This window comes from Sminthopsis crassicaudata, chromosome 4 (assembly GCF_048593235.1).
Source record: "Sminthopsis crassicaudata isolate SCR6 chromosome 4, ASM4859323v1, whole genome shotgun sequence".
NCBI classification, from domain to species: Eukaryota; Metazoa; Chordata; class Mammalia; order Dasyuromorphia; family Dasyuridae; genus Sminthopsis; species Sminthopsis crassicaudata.
Genome location: NC_133620.1, coordinates 410,474,613 through 410,493,265, shown reverse-complemented (window position 1 = coordinate 410,493,265; position 18,653 = coordinate 410,474,613). Strand labels below are relative to the sequence as shown.

The following is an 18,653-nucleotide window of genomic DNA, read 5'->3' as shown; positions in this document are numbered from 1 at the left end:
TTGCTAAAATTCTGAATTATTTCTAATAGCTTTTTAGCAGAGTCTTTGGGGTTCTCTAAGTATACCATCATGTCATCTGCAAAAAGTGACAATTTGATTTCTTCATTTCCTACTCTAATTCCTTGAATCTCTTTCTCTGTTCTTATTGCCGAGGCTAGTGTTTCTAGTACTATATTGAATAGTAATGGTGATAGTGGGCAACCTTGTTTCACTCCTGATCTTACTGGGAAAGGTTCCAGTTTATCTCCATTGCATATTATGCTTACTGACGGTTGTAAATAAATGCTCCTGATTATTCTAAGGAATAATACTACCTCTCTTTCCACCAACAGTGAATCATTTGACAAAGAAAGGAATGGAAAGAACAGAATGCTAATTATGTCATTAGATTATCTTTACTTCCTTCTTCTACTTCCCCTAGATTTGTATGCATTGAGTTTAGGCGAGGTATGGCCTATCATACCCAGCATTCTCCACTCCCACCTACATTTCATCTTCTTATCCTCAAACTATATACCTTTTCTCTTCTTCCTCCCATCCTCTGAGATTTTACATAGGTTATCTTTCATACATGGGATGCAGTCCCTCTCATTTCCCCCTCATACTACCTCTAGATTGGATCATATCTTAGCCCAGATGTGTCATTTTCTACATGAAGTCTTTTTTCAGATGTATCAGCAGGAAGATAAATACAGGATCTCCACAAATGGCAACACTCCACCCAAACCACCAGTCTTGTTCCAGTTCAGACCTTACCGCCATCATCTGGGAAAGCAATTAATGTAGAGAACGAGCCACCTTCCAACCCTCACTCTCCTACCTGCACCCTCTATAGGTCATCCCCAACAGCTGACTCTTTCAGAGCAGATAAGCCAGCCCAGTTTAACCATTAAGGCAACTTGTGGGAAATACAGGAGATAGCAGACACCAGACAAATCAAAGTACCCACCACCACTACCACCTTATTTACCATTATGTCCTCTCAAATACTAAGGAGATAATCTAGGACCATGACCACTAGAAACTTGGAAATTGCAGTGCTTCTTGTCAGGCGACAAAATCATAGAGGAGCTCCCTCTGTAAAGATGAAGCCTGAAAATTACACTTTTAGGTGATATATCCCTAACTGCCAAGTACCCAGAAAGGAAAGTTCTTGGTTCCAAACTCCTTGGTATCAAATGGTTCAAGATAAGAAACTAACATGATTTTACCATTGGAAATGACAAAGAAAATTAACATCTGCTTTTCTGCTTCACTTTAAATATCATGGAGATCTCTCCATCTGACTTGAAGCTGCAACCTTCCATATATATTGCCTCTCCCATTAAAATATGAGCCTCTTGAGATCAGAGATTGTGTTACTTTTCCATTTGTGTTTCTGGTGCTTAACACAGTACTAAGAGGTTGAACTAGGGTAGTGTTCGTATGAGTGGCAAATGTCTTTGTTATTTCTTTTTTTTTAAAATTTTATAATTATAAATTTTTTTGACAGTACATATACATGAGTAATTTTTAAAAATAACATTATCCCTCGTATTCATTTTTCCAATTTTTCCCCTCCCTCCCTCTATTCCCTCCCCTAGATGACAGGCAATCCCATACATTTTACATGTGTTACAGTATAACCTAGATACAATATATGTGTGTAAATCCAATTTTCTTGTTGCACATTAAGTATTAGATTCTGAAGGTATAAGTAACCTGGGTAGATAGACAGTAGTGCTAAATTTACATTCACTTCCCAGTGTTCCTTCTCTGGGTGTAGTTGTTTCTGTCCATCATTGATCAATTGGAAGTGAGTTGGATCTTCTTTATGTTGAAGATATCCACTTCCATCAGAATACATCTTCATATAGCATTGTTGTTGAAGTGTACAGTGATCTTCTGGTTCTGCTCATTTTACTCAGCATCAGGTGATGTAAGTCTCTCCAAACCTCTCTGTATTCGTCCTGCTGGTCATTTCTTACAGAGCAATAATATTCCATAACCTTCATATACCATAATTTACCCAACCATTCTCCAATTGATGGACATCCATTCATCTTCCAGTTTCTAGCCACTACGAAAAGAGCTGCCACAAACATTTTGGCACATACAGGTCCCTTTCCCCTCCTCAGTATTTCTTTGGGATATAAGCCCAATAGCAGCAATGCTGGATCAAAGAGTATGCACAGTTTGATAACTTTTTGGGCATAGTTCCAAATTGCTCTCCAGAATGGCCAGATTCTTTCACAGCTTCATGAGTGACAAATGTCAAGAGAGATTGTCAAAAAAGAATCTACAAGACTTGCAAAGTAATTCAATAGGAGATAATATGTGGTAGCAATAAGAATGGAGAAGAAACAAAGAAAACAAAAAATTTTAAAAGGTTTATAGTTCTTGATGACTAACTAGATAATGGGGGGATGACAAAAACTAATTCATAGCCTATGTAATATTTTACATGTAGACAGTACTTTTTATATATTCAAGGTTTTGAAGAACAATACTATAGAAGAAAGTTTCTGCCTTTTGACTAGACTGCTTCAGTGACCTGGTAATTGTTCTCCCTACTTCAACTTTCTCCCTTCCCAAATCCATTTTCCAAATAACTACCAAAGGAATATTTCTTTGGCATAGATGCAATCATACCACTCTCATGCTCTAGAAACTCTAATGATTCCCCATTACCTCTTGAATTAAATATAGCCTTTCCTTTTCGACATTTAAAGATCTCCACAACATATCTCTAACTCACCATTCTAGCACTATTAAGCATTTTCCCCTTCATACAATTCTACAATTCAGACAAACTGACCTCTTGCTTCTCACACATGAAATTCATCTTCTACCTTCCTTCTCAACTATCCTTCCTGTTTGGAAGGCACTCCCTCCTACCTCTTCCTCTTAAAATGTCTCATTGTCTTCAAAGTTTAGCTCAAATTCCACTTCCTACATGGTTTTGCTTCATCCCTCCAGGTATTAGTGCCCCTGCCACCTCAAGGTTATCTTGTATTGACTTTGTAAGTATTTATATACATGCATTTCTCCTTATAGAACAGAAGTTCCTTCAGAACAGAAGAATTTCACTTTTGTATTTATATCTTTGTATTTCTAGTATTTAGCACAGAATGTGATACATTTACTAGACTTTTTGTCTTCTCTCCACATCCCCAGGAAATTCATCATTCAGAAATCTTATCATCTTGTTACATCCAATCAGCATTGGTCTCTCATCAGTACCCCCTGCCCTTTTGATTGGAGGGCAGAGACACAACCTTCCCTTAAGGAAGAGGAACAAAATAGATATCTTTTCATGCTCCATAAGGCTGACTTTATTTTAGATTTCTTTGATTTCTCTACCATCACACAAACCCACACACATACATAGATACATATACACATCTCAGTACTTCCTATGCTTTTTCCAGCTTCCTTTTCTGTGTTGTCTTCTTTCATTAGATTGTGAACCCCTTGAAGGCAGAAGTTTATATTTCTTGGTTATATTTTTATCCTCTAGACATAGCACAGTGCATGATAAATGCATATTGATTAACATGGTGTGAAGAATGGATGGATATTTTGGTTTCTACAGTTATGAAAATTAAATTGGAGAAATGAAACTTAAATTAGAAAATTGAAATCCACAAGGACATCAGGTAATAATCAAGGGTAGAGGTTATCTTCCCCCAAAAGAATGTAAGCTCTTTGGGGGCAGGGACTGCCTTTTGTAATCTGGAGTGGTTTGATTTGAAAACAATATTTTTGTTCTTTGCCTTTAATCCTACTTCCCCTCTAGAATGGAAACTCCTTTGGGGCAGGGACTGGCTATGTCATGAGGGATTAAATTCATGTCCTATAATTTTTGTAACCATCCAATTAATGAAGAATCAGAGGAGAGTAGAAAATAAAATGCTACTTTTGGAGTTTCCGAGGTATGTCTAGTCACCTAGGCATACAGTCTTGCAAGAAGGTAAAATAAATCCTACATACATCAGTGAGTGTATGGAGTTTTAGGCAAGATATTAGGTTTCTTACAATGGCAAGTATTTAGTTAGTCAGTCAATAAATATTTATTAAATGTCTATTATGTGACAGGCGCAGTGCCAAGCACTTTACAATTATTATCTCATTTGAACTTCACAATAATTCTAAGGTAAGTGTAAACAATTATGTACAAATAATTATATAGAGGATAAATCTGAAATTATCAACAAAAGAAAGATATTGGAATTAGAGGAAATCAGCAAAGATGGATTTTAGCTGGAATTGAAGTCAGGAAAATGTAATAAAAATAAATTGACTTATTCATGACCAAATTATGAATATGCTACTAACTGGTATCCTTATCTCTATTCTCTCTCCTTTAAACTATCCTTCACCTATTGCCAGATTGATTGTTTTCATCATGTTATGTCTTTATTGAAGAACTTTAAGTGGTTCTTAATATCTATTAAATGAAATTATTGAGGTTGGGAAAAGGGGACCACAAAAGTTTGGGGTCCCAGACCAGTGTCACAAGGTACCTCAAAAGAATTTGCAAGCTTGAACTCATCTCCTAGTCAAGGGGCAAAGCTTTATTGTAAGTAACAATAATGCCATTACAAAGCACACTGAATTCTAAGGGAATTCAGCAGAGAAACAGAATCAAGGAGATACTTTTATCTAGCTTTCAGTCATAAATATATTAATTCTATGGTTCATAGGCAGGAAGGAGTGGTCTCCTGAAGGAGTGGTTCTTGGTTGATTAGATTATTACTGACAAGATTTCCAGTCAGCAATGAACTGAGTAGTGGTCTCATTCATTATTGTCTCAGGAGTTTGATCTGTGGGAGTTACCTGAGGTGAGAAGCTATCTGACTAATGAGTGGTCAGACATTGGGTGTGGGGGTTTCCTGAGGCAGATTCCAAAGCCATAATTAGGACTACTGACTTATTGTTAGAACAGAAGCCCCACCAAGGTCAGGGGACCACAAAATCATAATACTCAAAATCAAATCTTAAAATTTAGAGAACTCTATAACCTCTCCCTTTCCCATCAATATTTATTTATCTCCCAGTACTCTTACAAAGAAACTTCTCTAGTCAAAGGCATCTCATTATCATTCCCCTCTTTCTAACCTTTCAAACCATCTCTTCCTAACATATCATTCTTCAGAATATTGCTTCTACCTGAAAATTTAAACTCCTCCCTTTTATAGTCCAGTCTCCTACTTTTTAATCTCAATTCCCAATGAGGATGACATGGGCACCTAAGGAAGTAACTGCACAGGGATCTATCTAGAACTTCTTGTAAAAATCTACTTCATAGGGATATTAGAGGATTGTAAGATGATAGATCTGGATCTGGAAGGACTCTAAGAACACTGAAATGGAGACCCAATGAGATTGTTACTTTCCCTAGGTCACACAGGTAGTAAATAGAAGGACTTGATGAACTCAAATCTTATGGCTCAAAGTTCTTTTCTCTGGATGATCATGAGGGTTTTCTAAGTGGTTTGCAGGTTGATCGTTCCAATGCCCAAAATATGAGAACCTTTGCATTTTAGTGGAGGGGGAGCATGAAAAACAACTTTTAATAAACTTCTTTGGAATATTATCTCTCCCCACCATTAAAAAAATCTATACTTCCATTCATTTCAGTGCTATTAGGTCATTGTGATGTAAATAGTTTTGGGATTCTTTCATCCTTCCAAAGTAGATTGATTTTTTAAAAATTCGAGAATCCTTGAACTCATGAAAGAAGCTAAGCCCATTAACAACAATTGAATTGAGGAGTTTAAGATATGCAAGACTTTGGTGTATCTTATACTTTTAAATTAAATGTTGATAAGTATGAGGAAAAGTCTAAAAGGCAAATATATAATTATATGGAGAGGGGACAATGTTCCTGCACTGTCCCCCAGTGAAATTTCCCTGGATTGAGTGTAGGGGAGGATCTATTTTTTCATTATTTAATCTATGAGGAAAACTGATTTAATAGAAAGAATCTTGTGGTCTATAGAGACACTATTAAATCTTAAAACTTAAACAACTGGTGGCATTTGTAATTTTTAACCTGCTATAGTGATTTCTTTTAAAAGTTAATATTTATCTTGCCATAATATTTACCTTCTGACAGTAAGTGCTGCTATTTTCCCATGCCTGCAATGAAGAATTGTGGTAAGATAAACTCCCCTCTATAAGATAAATGTCAGATGTTTAATGAAAATCACCGGATGAACATTCCAGGTTTATTTTACTGTTGTTGAGGTTCTGACTCTTCTTACTCATAAAAATGTTCACATACAAGATGGCAATATAATGTAGTAAAGTGGAAAATGTGGATTCAGAAACAGAGGATGTAGGTTCAAATTCTGACTTTGTAATTAATAATTTATTCAACCTTGGGAAAGTCACTTAAGTCTTGCTTTCCCCATCTTTACAATGAAGGAATCCAACTAGATGATCTCTTTGATCCCATTTTGCTTGAAATCTGTAAGCCAATAAATTTTAAGCTATCTTAATTCAAATCTGGAAATTATACAATGGAAAAAATAAAATCAAATTTTGACTATCTGGATTTTATTCTTCTCTTTTAATTTATCGACTCCCTTAGAATTCAGTGTGCTTTGTAATGGCATTATTTTTTCATCTGTAAAACACAAAGACAGTCTAGTCAATTCAATTCAGAAAAGAGTAAGTATCATTATGGTGGGTAAAAGGGATACAAACATGAAAAACTGTGGAGTCCTTGAAATCAAAAAGTTTACACTGTCCCATGTTCTTCACAAATGTAAGAGTCTCATTTGATTTCTAGTCTTAAAGGAAGGCAATTTAAGAGGTGATTGGGGAGTAAGAAATAAAGTGAAACATGTATGGACAGAACAACAAAGCCTCAGGATGGAAGATCCAAAGATGAAAACAATAAAATCTCCAAGGGAAGAGATACCTGAAGAGTTAAATGGTCCATATTCCCTTTTTCCTCTGCATGATATTCTTTTATCTTCTAATCTCAAGACACAGATCAAAATTTGCCCCCATTGAAATAAAAGTTCCTCTTGTATGGGGATTATTTAATTCTTTGTACTTTAATACCCAGGTCCATGTACAATGCCTGATGCAGAGTGGGAATTCAACAAATACTTTTGCTTGATCACTTGCCTTTGCCTCTTTGATTTTTTCTTCTTTATTCTCATGTAGAAGGTCTCCTCCCACCTTTTTTTTTTCAAAGAAGGCATCATTCTCTTTGATTTGATAAACCTGGATGTGACGGATGTATTTTTAAAACCTGCAGATGAAACAAAGTTGGCATAGTTAGTTAACACACTTGATGAAAAGTAGAATTCAAAAAAATCTTCATGATCTAGAATGCTGGATTGAATTAGCCTAGATATCATTGGTATATGGAACGTCTTCTACTATGTAGTTTAGCAATTATTATACAATTAATAATCTTAGCAATTTGCCCAGAGCTCTGAAAAATTGTGACTTGCTGAGGTTCACCAATATGTCAAAGGCACATCTCAATTCTCCTTGACTCAAAAGCAAGCTTCCTATCTACTCATACATGTTGCCTTTTAATATATTAAATAGCAACAAACAGTCTTATATTTATATTGAAAAAAAATCAATTAAGGGATTAAACAAAGTAATCAAATTAAGAGTACAATGTGAGAGAGGCAGAACTAATTAGTTGTTTGTCTTGAAAAATTATATATGAACTCTGTGGACAATAAGCTAATTAAGGATTGAGAGCTTATGGTAGTCAAGGAAAGAAATGAGATCTTAGTCTATATTAAGAAAGAAATGAGGAACTGATGGTATTAGTGTCTTTCAGGGTCTGTATGTCATGTCTGTATTGTATCCCCATTTTGTAGATGAAAAAGGGAGACTAAGAGAGGAAGTACCTTGCCTGTGACCTAAATGGAAATTATTTTATTTAGAATTTTAAAATTTAATTTAGAATTAAAAATATAACTTTTAATATAGAACTGAGCCCACAAAAAAAGAGTATATTGAAAAAATGAAAGAAGACCTAAGATAGCATTGTAGTGAGATCTCATAGGAATTCTACATAGATGAAGATCTGTTAACATAAGAGTAACAAAAACAAAGAGATTAGTCAACAGAATGAAATATATGTAATATGCAGAAGCAAATGAGCTCAATAGCCTAGTGTTTGATATACTCTAAGATATCAACTTTGGGGGCAAGAAGTCACTATTTAACAAAAACTACTGGTAATATTGAAAGCAATCTGACAAACTAATTAGACACTAACATTTTACACCATATACAAAGATAAGCCATCAAATGGCAAATGGTTTAGAAGCAAAGGATGACATGAACAAATAAAAGAAACATGGAAGAAATTGCTTTATATATACATAAAAAGATTAAAAGATTCACAGAATTAAAGTTTTTGCACAAACAATACCAATGTGCCTAAAATTAAAAGAGGAACAGGGAATTAAGAAGGGAAATCTTTAAGGAAGTTTCTTTTATAAAGATTTTGTTTCTAAAATATAAATTTATAAGATAGTTAATGCCTCAGTTTCCCTGGTAGCAACCCCCGCTCCCCTTCCTGGCTGTGAGATAATTAGGGCTGTACAGCTCTAGTCACTTTGATATTCCAAAGAGCCATAAAACTCCCCATGGCTTATCTCAAACTCTTGGTTATCTTCTGCCTCAGACTTCCAGTCTCCTGTTCCACCATCTTCTTTACCCCCAATATCTCAGAATTTAAAAGTTATGGTCCTTCCTAGAACTTCCACTCACCAATGCTCCTTCCCCCCCGTCTCCCTCCACTTGCCTTCTTTGTTTCCCTGATCACTGGAACCTATAAAAGTCTCTGGAATCATTTGCTTATGACTGGATGCTTTGAGACAAGAATCCCATCCAAGCTGGCTGGCCATGGACATTCCAAATTCTCCACTATTAAAATATTAAAAACATCTAATCTCTGTCTTGCCTTATTTTCTCTAGCATTACAAGACCAAGGGCCTTTCTTGAATTGATAGTGAAAGGATATAAACAGGTAATTTTCAGAGAAAAAAATTCAAGTTATCAATATTCATATTTAACAAAAAATTCTAAATGATAGGAAATGAAAATTAAAACAAGTCTGTTCATCAAATTGGCAAAGTTGTTTTTTAAAACAATAATGACAAATTCTGGAAGAGCTATAGGAAAACAGGTATATTAATACATTGTTGATGGGTTGTGAACTGGTGTAATCATTGTGAAATGCAATTGAGCATTATGCCCCCAAAAATTATTAGAATGTATTAGCTATTAGAATCCAATGAAAACATTACTAGGTCTATACTGCAAAGAGATTAAAGGAAGAGGAAAAGAACCTATATGGACAAAAATGAATAATAACTCTTTTCATGGTCAAAAATAAGTGTAAATTGAGCAATGTCCATCAATTGGGAAATGGCTGAACAACTTATGGTATATGAATGCAACAGAACATTAGTGTGTTATAAGAAATGATGTCAGAAAAAAATGTAAGAAAAAGCTTGTATAAATTAGTGTAAAGTAAAGTGAGTAGTACCAGGAGAGTAGTTTATACAATAAGAACAATATCATGAAGATGAACAATTTTGAAAGACTTAGGAATTCTAATAAGTACAATGAAACACCACAGTTCCAGAGAACTCATAATGAAACAGCCTACTCACATCTTGATAGAAAGGTGATGGATTCAGAATATAGATAAAAGTATATTTTTATGCAAGAATTTGCTTTGCTGGCCTATATACAGTTGCATTAGATTTTGTTTTTATTGTAGTTTTAATATAGGGGACTTGGAAAAGGTGAGAAGATGAGATTTTGGAGTTGAAAATAAAATAAAATTAAATTAAAAAAATATATAAATGAATGAAATAGGTATATAGGAGAGAGAAAATGACAGATAGACATAAACAAAAAGGGAGTCTGAAAAAAGAATAATAAAACCAATAAGAAAGTCAAAAAAGAATAGTACCACAAACACTAAGAAGAAAATGTGAAAGGTTGGTCTCATACATGTACATGCTGTTTTTTACTGATAAAAGCTAAGTTTATGAAGAGCAAGGAATATAAAGGTGATTAAATTGGGTTAAAATTATTGTAACTTAGAAGAAAATAGTTTCAATTGTACTGAGGTAGAAAAGCAAATTGTAATAAGTTAAAGAATAGGAGAATAGGAATCCTATGCAAAGAATCCAGACCGCTTTTTCAAGGAATTTGACTATGAAGAAAACTTAGATGTAAGATATAAATTTGAAAAGATGGTAAAGTTTAGTGAAGGTTTGGATTTTGTGAAGTTTTGATTTTTGGCTTTGGTGGGATTATGCTGAAGGAGACTTGTGAGAGTTTATCAGTAGGAAAGAAAGATTCAGTAGACAGAGAAGAATTGAGGATGGGTAAGGAAGGAGTTATTAGGGAAATAAGTTGGAAGAAATAGAAGAGAATAGGATCTATTCCTAGAAAGGAGCAGGGCTACCTCTTCATCAGACTAGAACAAATGGAAAAAGAGTAAAGTTGTAAGGGAAAGAGTCTGGGTAAGAAGTCAGGTGGATCTGAGTTCAATTCTGATCTCACACACTCACTAGCTGAGCAACTAATATTTTTGTTTGCTTAATCTAGTAAAAAAAGGATATGGCAAACCATTCTATCTTTGCCAAGAAAACCCCATACAGGTTCATGAAGAGTTGGAAACAAATTTCCAGCCAAACAAGAGAGACAGTGAGCTCAAAGCAATAATATGAACTACGAGAAAAAAGGTAGCATGAGAAGCTTGAAGAAAAAAAAAATAGCCATTATCAAGAATGTGAAGAAAAGTCAGTTATAACAGTGAAAGAAGCATATGATTCTGAAATCTTTGAAAAGATTTGATAAGGGGTAAGTTTTTAGTAGACAAAGTCATTTCAGTGGGCTCACTTCTCCCACCACTTGTTAGCAGCATATGAATAATAACAGAAGATGCTGAGGGTGGTAGTGATAGAAGTATAAGACATTAAAGAATAGAAGACAGTAAATAGCTGAGCAAGTAATGGGGTCCCAATTGGCAAAGAAAGAGAATAAAGCCAGAGTATGGATGATGTCCCAGGAGAGCATTGAAGGTTGAAGGAACTGGAAGTAATAAATGTGGAGGAGTGAGGTACAGAGAGATGGAATGTTATGGTCGGGTAAAGAAATATGTTAGAATTTTTGATCATGAAAATGAAACAAGTAGTGAGTAGATAATGAGATAAAGAGTTCTGGCCAAGTTTTCATGGAGACTGGCAGTTTCTAATATGCTATTCCAAGTTCAAGGAAGTAATGGAGACATGTAGAGTAGCCCATGCTTAATGTTTTCTTAGAGAAAAAAAGAAAAATCAAGAAGGGGTTGAAGAGCTTGCAAAATCATTAGCCACTATGTTGATATTAAAATTTCTTTGACAATTATTTTTCAATTTCCCATGTTGTAACACTTTCTTCACCTCTGCTAATACCCTCTCACTTGTTATCCTACCTATAATTTTTCCCTAAATTCATATAATAACATGCCTCTCATAAAAGTTAAGTGACTTGAAAAAAAACTATAGGACAAGTTTGTTTCAGACACAAGACTCTGAACCAGATCTTCCTAACCCTAGTTCTAGATCTCTAACCAACAGAATAGATTTTGGGAGGTAAAAGATCCTAGACTATGCAGATTCATAGAATTTAACATATTGTTTCAAAGAATGATTTGAACAGTAACACATCTTAGACCACAACAGCAAGCAGTACATTATTAATTTTTAAAAGGGATATGCAATTAAACATGGTGACAAATTTCAGGTGAGATATTAAGACCTCTTTTGATTATCAACCAGATGATCAAAGACCATTATGAAACAAGGTACAAATAGAGAATTGTAACCATAATGTAAAGTGACTGATACTTGAACAAACGGGCAGAGTACTTATGCACAAATAATGCATAGAATTTCAAATTTAGAAGGTTATTTGGTATGTTGTACCTCAAACCCAATAAGAACATTACTCGAAATATTTTTGGAATATTTCTTTTAGATTTGTATCTAGAATCTTGCAACATATTAATTTGAATATCCTTAATTATGGTCAAAATTCTTCCTCCCTAGTGAGTAGATTTGATGTCTGGGTAGCCAAAAGCCATTTGGAGCAAATTCTAGTACATAAAATGTGTGATTGGGTAGTACATAGAATAAGCACTGTCTCTGGAGCCAGAGTACTGGGATTCAAATCCCACCTCTAACACTATGTTTCATGATTTTAACAAGTCACTTAGTTTACTTGGACCTCATTTTTAATCAACTTTGGCCTCTCAGATCTCTTCTAACTTTAAATCTATAATTAAGTGATCTTGTTTGTAGTAAAAAAAAATGAGGTGAGAAATGAAAAATATTTCCTTCTGAGGCTTAAAAGCTGGCTTTGAAGCCAAACCCAGGAAACATATGCCCAAAACATGTTCTAGAAATTTATGAAATTAGCCTGCCAAAGTAACTGCTACAAAATAGTTTGGGTATGTGAGTTTTTGTATAGTCATTAAGTTAGTGCCATTCCTGTAGAGTTGTAACTTCTCAATATATGTGGGATGAATGATGATTTGATGATTGATGGCTTGGTGTTTTGTCAAGTCTGTGAAGAGACCTTTTTAAGAAAGTTTTTGTATATCCAAAAACATTACATTGTAGTAACCGTACTGCATATAATACTACTGTGCTATAAGGAATGATGAATGTGATGAATACTGCCAAGCAGAAAGATGTATATGAACTGATGCAGAGTGAGGTAAGTAGAAGCAAGAAAACAATATACACAATGATTATAACAGTGTAAACAGAAAGAACAAAGAAAAGCAAATGTTTCAAAATTATTTTTAAAAGTATGACTTAAAATAAGACAGAAGACACTCTCACTCTACTTCTTAACAGAAACGGGACCTTTGAAAACATTTTCAATGTACTAATCAATTATGCTTAGCTTGTTTCTATTTATCTTTGTTGCTCTTAAAAAAACTATTCATTATATAGGCTGGCTCTCTAAGAGAATGAGGTGAAGAGTACTAGGGAGAACTATGGTGAAGCAAAACCATTAAAGATGTTAAAATTTATTTTTAAAAAGAAAAATTAAATCCAGCTAAGTGTAGATAGAGATGCAAAAAATTATATATTTCTGGTCAAAGAGACAAGTTGCTAGAACATGGGAAGGAAAATAACTGACTGGTAATCCACTGGATGGACCAAGATAAATAAACCCATAATGGTTACTTTCATTGCAAAGTGCAAATCAGATCTGCTTTAAGCTTATTTCAAGTTTGGAATTGAAGGTTCCCATGGTGCTCTAATTCAAAGAACTAAACATATATGGTGAAAAATGGCCAAGCGTACTATATCTGTAACAAATCTTTTTTGCATGATTAGTTTTAAATCACTTCTTGGGGGAAAAAAAAGAAGACACAAAATAATACACCTGAAAAATGATATATTTATATTCAAAAGCCATAGAAAATGCTTAAATAATAATCATAAAATAAAAAACAGAGACATGCATAAGAGAAGAGGAAAGATGAAAGTAGCAGTGATCTAATCCAGTGTCATTTTGAGAAATGTAAATTAGTTAACAAAAGAGAGACCTTGGTTCCTCACATTCAGGAATCATGAAATCATTCAGAAGATGAATATTCTGGTTTGGGAAGATTATTTTTTTATTGCTGGCAAAATGTGAGCATCTAGAATTGTAGGAAATAGTACTAAATGAAATAGTCACAGAATCTTTCAGTCTAAGCATTAGGAAAGAACTTTTAGATTATTCAGTATACTCTTCTTTCTTTTTCCTTCTTTTTTCTTCTTTCTTCTTTCTCTACCTCTCTCTCTTTCTTTCTCTCACCATCTCTCTATATAACACACACACACACACATATATATGTATATGTGTATTAAATATCATTTCATCAATCAAAAATATTAAGTACCTACTATGGGTTAGGTTTTATGAAAGGCACTGGGAGCACAGAGATAAAACTAATACTTCTTATTTACATTCTATCTGGGAAAAACATATATAAATTATCTATGGAAGCATAGACAAATAGAAATAAAGTGAGGGAGCAGTATTATATTAAACTAGTGATTCCAAGAAGTGGACACGGAAATATTCCAAACATGATCATCGTCAGCAAAATGACACGGAATGGAGTACTTACTATGTTTGAGGAAAAGCAAGAAGAACAGATTGACCAGATTGTAGATTCCTTGAAGTGAAGTAGTATATAATAAGGTTGGAAAGTTATGTAAAGACCATGCCTTTACATGGTAAAGATTTATGATGCCAAACAGAGGAGTTTCTATTTGCGTCTAGAGATATAGTGAGACACAGAAGTTTATTGAGTAGGGAAGTGATATGGTTAGACCTAGATTTGAAAAAAAATCACTTTTACAACTGTGTGGAAGATGAACTGAAGTGAAGAAAGACTTAAGGCAATGAAAACAATTGCAATAAACTCAACAATACATGATAAAGGACTGCACATAAATGTGAATGTTCAAGAGATATTGTGGAGGAAGAAAAGGCAAGATCTGGCAACTTATTGAGAGTGAAAAGTTACGGTTAACAATTGGTAAATTCAGGAATTTCTTTTACCAGTGAAATCAGAGGTCCAGTCTCTATCCCTCCCTTTAAGTAACTTCTATCCACTGGTCCCAGTTTTCCCTTTGAGGGCTTCACAGAATATGGTTATTCCTTTTCAAATGACAGACCTTTAAATACTTAGAAACAACTATCATACTTCCTTCATGAGTCTTTTCTAGGTAAAAATTCCTGTCCTTAAGTAATTCTCATATGACAGAGCATCAATAATTCTTTTAAACATACTGTTAGTATATTGATAGATCTAATGAATATTCTAACAGATTATTTAGCATGTAGACATAGAGGGAACATGCTTAATCAGTCAAATTAAATATCAAGTTATCCAGTGTTCCAGCAAAACCATTTACAAAAATAACATTAGAGGACTGATAAACCATCCTCAAACACATAATTAAATGGGCTTTCCCACTCAATTTGGTGGATCAATGCCTCTGTATAACATTATAAGAATCCAACTCTTCAGTGGTTCCCAAAATGTTAGCTTCAGATGTATACATGTGACTTAATTAGGCCCCCAAGACCCTAAGTGGGCTTGGTATTTTAGTTTTTGAAAATAGTTTCAATCATTTTTGAAGAGTCCATGAAAATACTGGCTAAGAGAGAAATAAAAAGAAATGTTTTCTAACTTCAAACAAAATTCTTCTCCCACAGAAATCCAATCTCTCTTATGAAGTCTTCCCAGTAGGAAGCCTGGAAAACTGACAAGGACTTACAGGGTGTTTTTTTTTTCTCCTCCTTCTTCTTCTTGCTGCTAAAACATGTGTTGTTGTGTCATGTCCTAAACAGCAAACTGAAGCATCCCTTTCAAATTCTCAGCACTGCTGACACTTCCAACAAGTGCTTTGGTATTGGTTGGGTCTTATCAGTTTCTAACAGACAGCCTCATGCCTTGGAAATTTGACCCGAAATAAAAATTCAGCCCCAAGTATCTGCTGTCAATTGTGCAGAAAATAGGAGATGACAGCAAAGTCACTCCTGCATGCCAAATTAGATCTCTTACCAACATCTTCTAATGTCATTATTAGCACTCAAATGCACTATGTCAAAATGTGTCTGTGTAGGAAGATGGACTAGACGACATCCGGTTTCTCTCTTAGTCAATCTGACAGGCAGTTTTGAATGCACATCTCTACAAAGGGGAGCATTTAGGAAAAGCACCTGCTCCATCATAGAGATTGGTAGATGGTTGATGAAGACAACAAAAGTTGACAGTAATAATAGAGAGAAAATCAATTGTTCTTATTCAAATGTATTAGTTTCTCCCAAAAGCTTTAGAGAGTTAGGGCAATTTTCATTCTTATATCTTATACTTCTTAATCCATACAAGTGGACTCAACATGAATTCTCAAAATATAAAGAATTCAAAAACACATAAGAAGTCTTGCTTGAACTGATTCAAAGTGGCCAATTAACAAAAAAAACACAATGATGAAAATGAATATAATACTGAAAGATAACAGAAATATAGAATCAATAAAAAACTTTGTTCAACTGACTAAGAAGCACATTGATCTCTGTTAGAGTAAGTAAACCCATGAAGGAACTATGAACATTTCTAAAAGGTTTTCAACTATGTTCTTCAAGACATCATGGAGGCTAGGAAACCAGAGAAGTTTTGATACAAAAGGCAAAGAGACAGGGAATTTAAGATACATAAATATGAAGAAGAATAACTTGAATTTCAGAGCCAAGTTTTAATCCAAGAATGAATGAATGTGAAGGACAAAGACATCGTTTTTCATTGATTTTGTATAGAGATAGTAGTCATTTTACTTGCTTCCTGAGGAACTTGTATATGGCTCAAGAAGCAATTGTTAGAACCAAATATGGAACAGTTGATTGGTTTAAAATTAGAAAAGGAGTACAAGAAGATTGTATGTTGTCATTTCATTTATTCAATTTATAAACAAAGGACCACATGTGAAATGCCAAAAAAAAAAAATCAAAAGGCAGAATCAATGTTGCTAGGAAAAAATATCAACAGTCTCAGATTCAAAGGATACCACTCTGATGGCAGAAAATGAAGAAGAATTAAGAGGGATAAAGACCATGGTCATGGTCATAATCATAACTGGAGGACTGAACAACAATAACTTTTTCTCCATCTGATTTTCATTCCCTCATTCTCTGTCAAATATAGCTGCCTATTGTAGCATGACTCCCTGAACTACCTTATACTTATTTTGTCCATATTCTATTTATGCTTAGATATATACCTGTCTCTTTCATTAGACTGTAATCTCTTTAAAATTATACATGGTTTCATTTTAGTTTTGTATCTCCAGTGCCCTGCCTAGAACATGATAGATGTTTAATAATTAATTGCTTATGAATTGATGATAATATAGGAAGCACAATAAATACATGATAAATGAATGAATGGTCAACCTAAAGCAGAGTAAAATGTTTAATAAGTAAGCAGCATGGTATTGTGGGAAAAACCATGACTATAGAGTGAGATGATTTAAGTTTAAATCCTAAACCTACTACTAAATACCTTTGGAAGATAGATGATTCAGTAGAATAATAGATTTGGAATCAGAAAGACATGAATTCAAATATTATTTCAGATGTTTGCTAGCAATATGAAGGGCAGCTAGATGGCATAGTGGATAAAGTGCCAGGCATGGAGTCAGAAAGAGTTCTCTTCCTGAATTGAAATCTGGCCTCAGATACTTAATAGAAAGAAAGAAGGAAGGAAAGAAGGAAGGAAGGAAGGAAGGAAGGAAGGAAGGAAGGAAGGAAGGAAGGAAGGAAGGAAGGAAGGAAGGAAGGAAGGAAGGAAGGAAGGAAGGAAGGAAGGAAGGAAGGAAGGAAGGAAGGAAGGAAGGAAGGGAAGAGAAGAAGGGAGGAAGGGGAGGAAGGGGAGGAAAGGCAAAGAAAGAAAGGAAGAGAAAGGAAGGAGAGTTTGGAAGGAAGGAAGGAAAGAAGGAAGGAAGAAAGGAAGGGAGGGAGGAAGGAAAGGAGAGAAGGAGGGAGGAAGGGAGGGAGGGAGAGAGGAAGATGACCCACGTCAGTCTGATGTCAGAAGAAGGAGTCACTCTGATGTAACTCACAAACTCTTTATCTACCATATACTCTTTCATCACAGCAGCATCTCTACCTCTTCCGCCTTTCCTAGCTACCAGGCTTCTTTTTTCCCCGTTCTTTACACAAATCTAAAGGATGAGAAGAGCTAGTTTCTAAAGAGAGGGAAGAATTGGTGTGGGAGCCACTAAAGTAAGGACACTAGAAAATTTGCTGCCTAACTTGCAGTTCCCCATCTCTGGATCTGGTAAAATCTATAGAAATATAGTGATTCCAATCAATTATAACTATCAATGTCCCCAGTGAGTCTTCTCTTTTTCAAACTAAACACCACCCCATAAGATTCTTTCTAGTTCTAAATATATCTTTTTCTAAAGTATCACTACCACTTTGTACCCCATCAAATACATTACCCAAATATTCATCTTTTTTTTTTCCTCTGAGAGCTTTATAATTCAATCTTTTTTTTTTTTTTTTTTTTTTTTTTTTTTGATGCATATAAAGTAGGGATAGAATCTGACTCACTACCTGTTTTGTTCACATTTCTCATTCCTCTCCATTTTTGTATTTAGGTTGGCAGCCTAAATCTTATATAAATGATCTTTTAAGATTTAATTTCCTCTTTTCATGTTTAAACTCATATCAGCCTCCACAATAGAATCACAAGAAATAGCTACAGAATGTTGGAAAATAAACCCCAATGTTTACGAACTTTCACTGTAGTGGAAATAGTAATATAACCCTCAATGTAATACCTGTTCTCACAGCCCACTGGGATTTTAGATTTTTGACCTTCATTCACTGGAAACACAGACCTAGCAATAAATACAGGAACAAAAGTCTATAAATTCAATCCATCCTCTGAAAGGATGTATTTGCAACAAAAAGATGTTTTGCTCTAGTGACTATCTTCTTGCTTAAATATACGCATGTGGTTGTGGGTGTATTTGTATGTATAAAGTTAGTTTCAACATCGCCCTCACATTTTCAAATCTGATAAATCCCCTCCACATGGA

General features: G+C 34.5%; 1 long non-coding RNA gene across 3 annotated transcripts in view; it reads right to left on the bottom strand.

Annotated features, from left to right (window-relative positions):
• Positions 1 to 18,653, bottom strand: part of LOC141539672 (uncharacterized) — a 227,083-nt gene that overhangs the window by 11,576 nt on the left and 196,854 nt on the right. For 2 of the 3 annotated variants that reach the window (XR_012481359.1, XR_012481361.1), the window contains one exon: positions 5,884 to 7,249. This is a non-coding gene — a long non-coding RNA (uncharacterized LOC141539672). Of the gene's footprint in view, positions 1 to 5,883; positions 7,250 to 18,653 lie in introns of those variants that run through there. The other variant, XR_012481360.1, reaches the window with a different exon arrangement.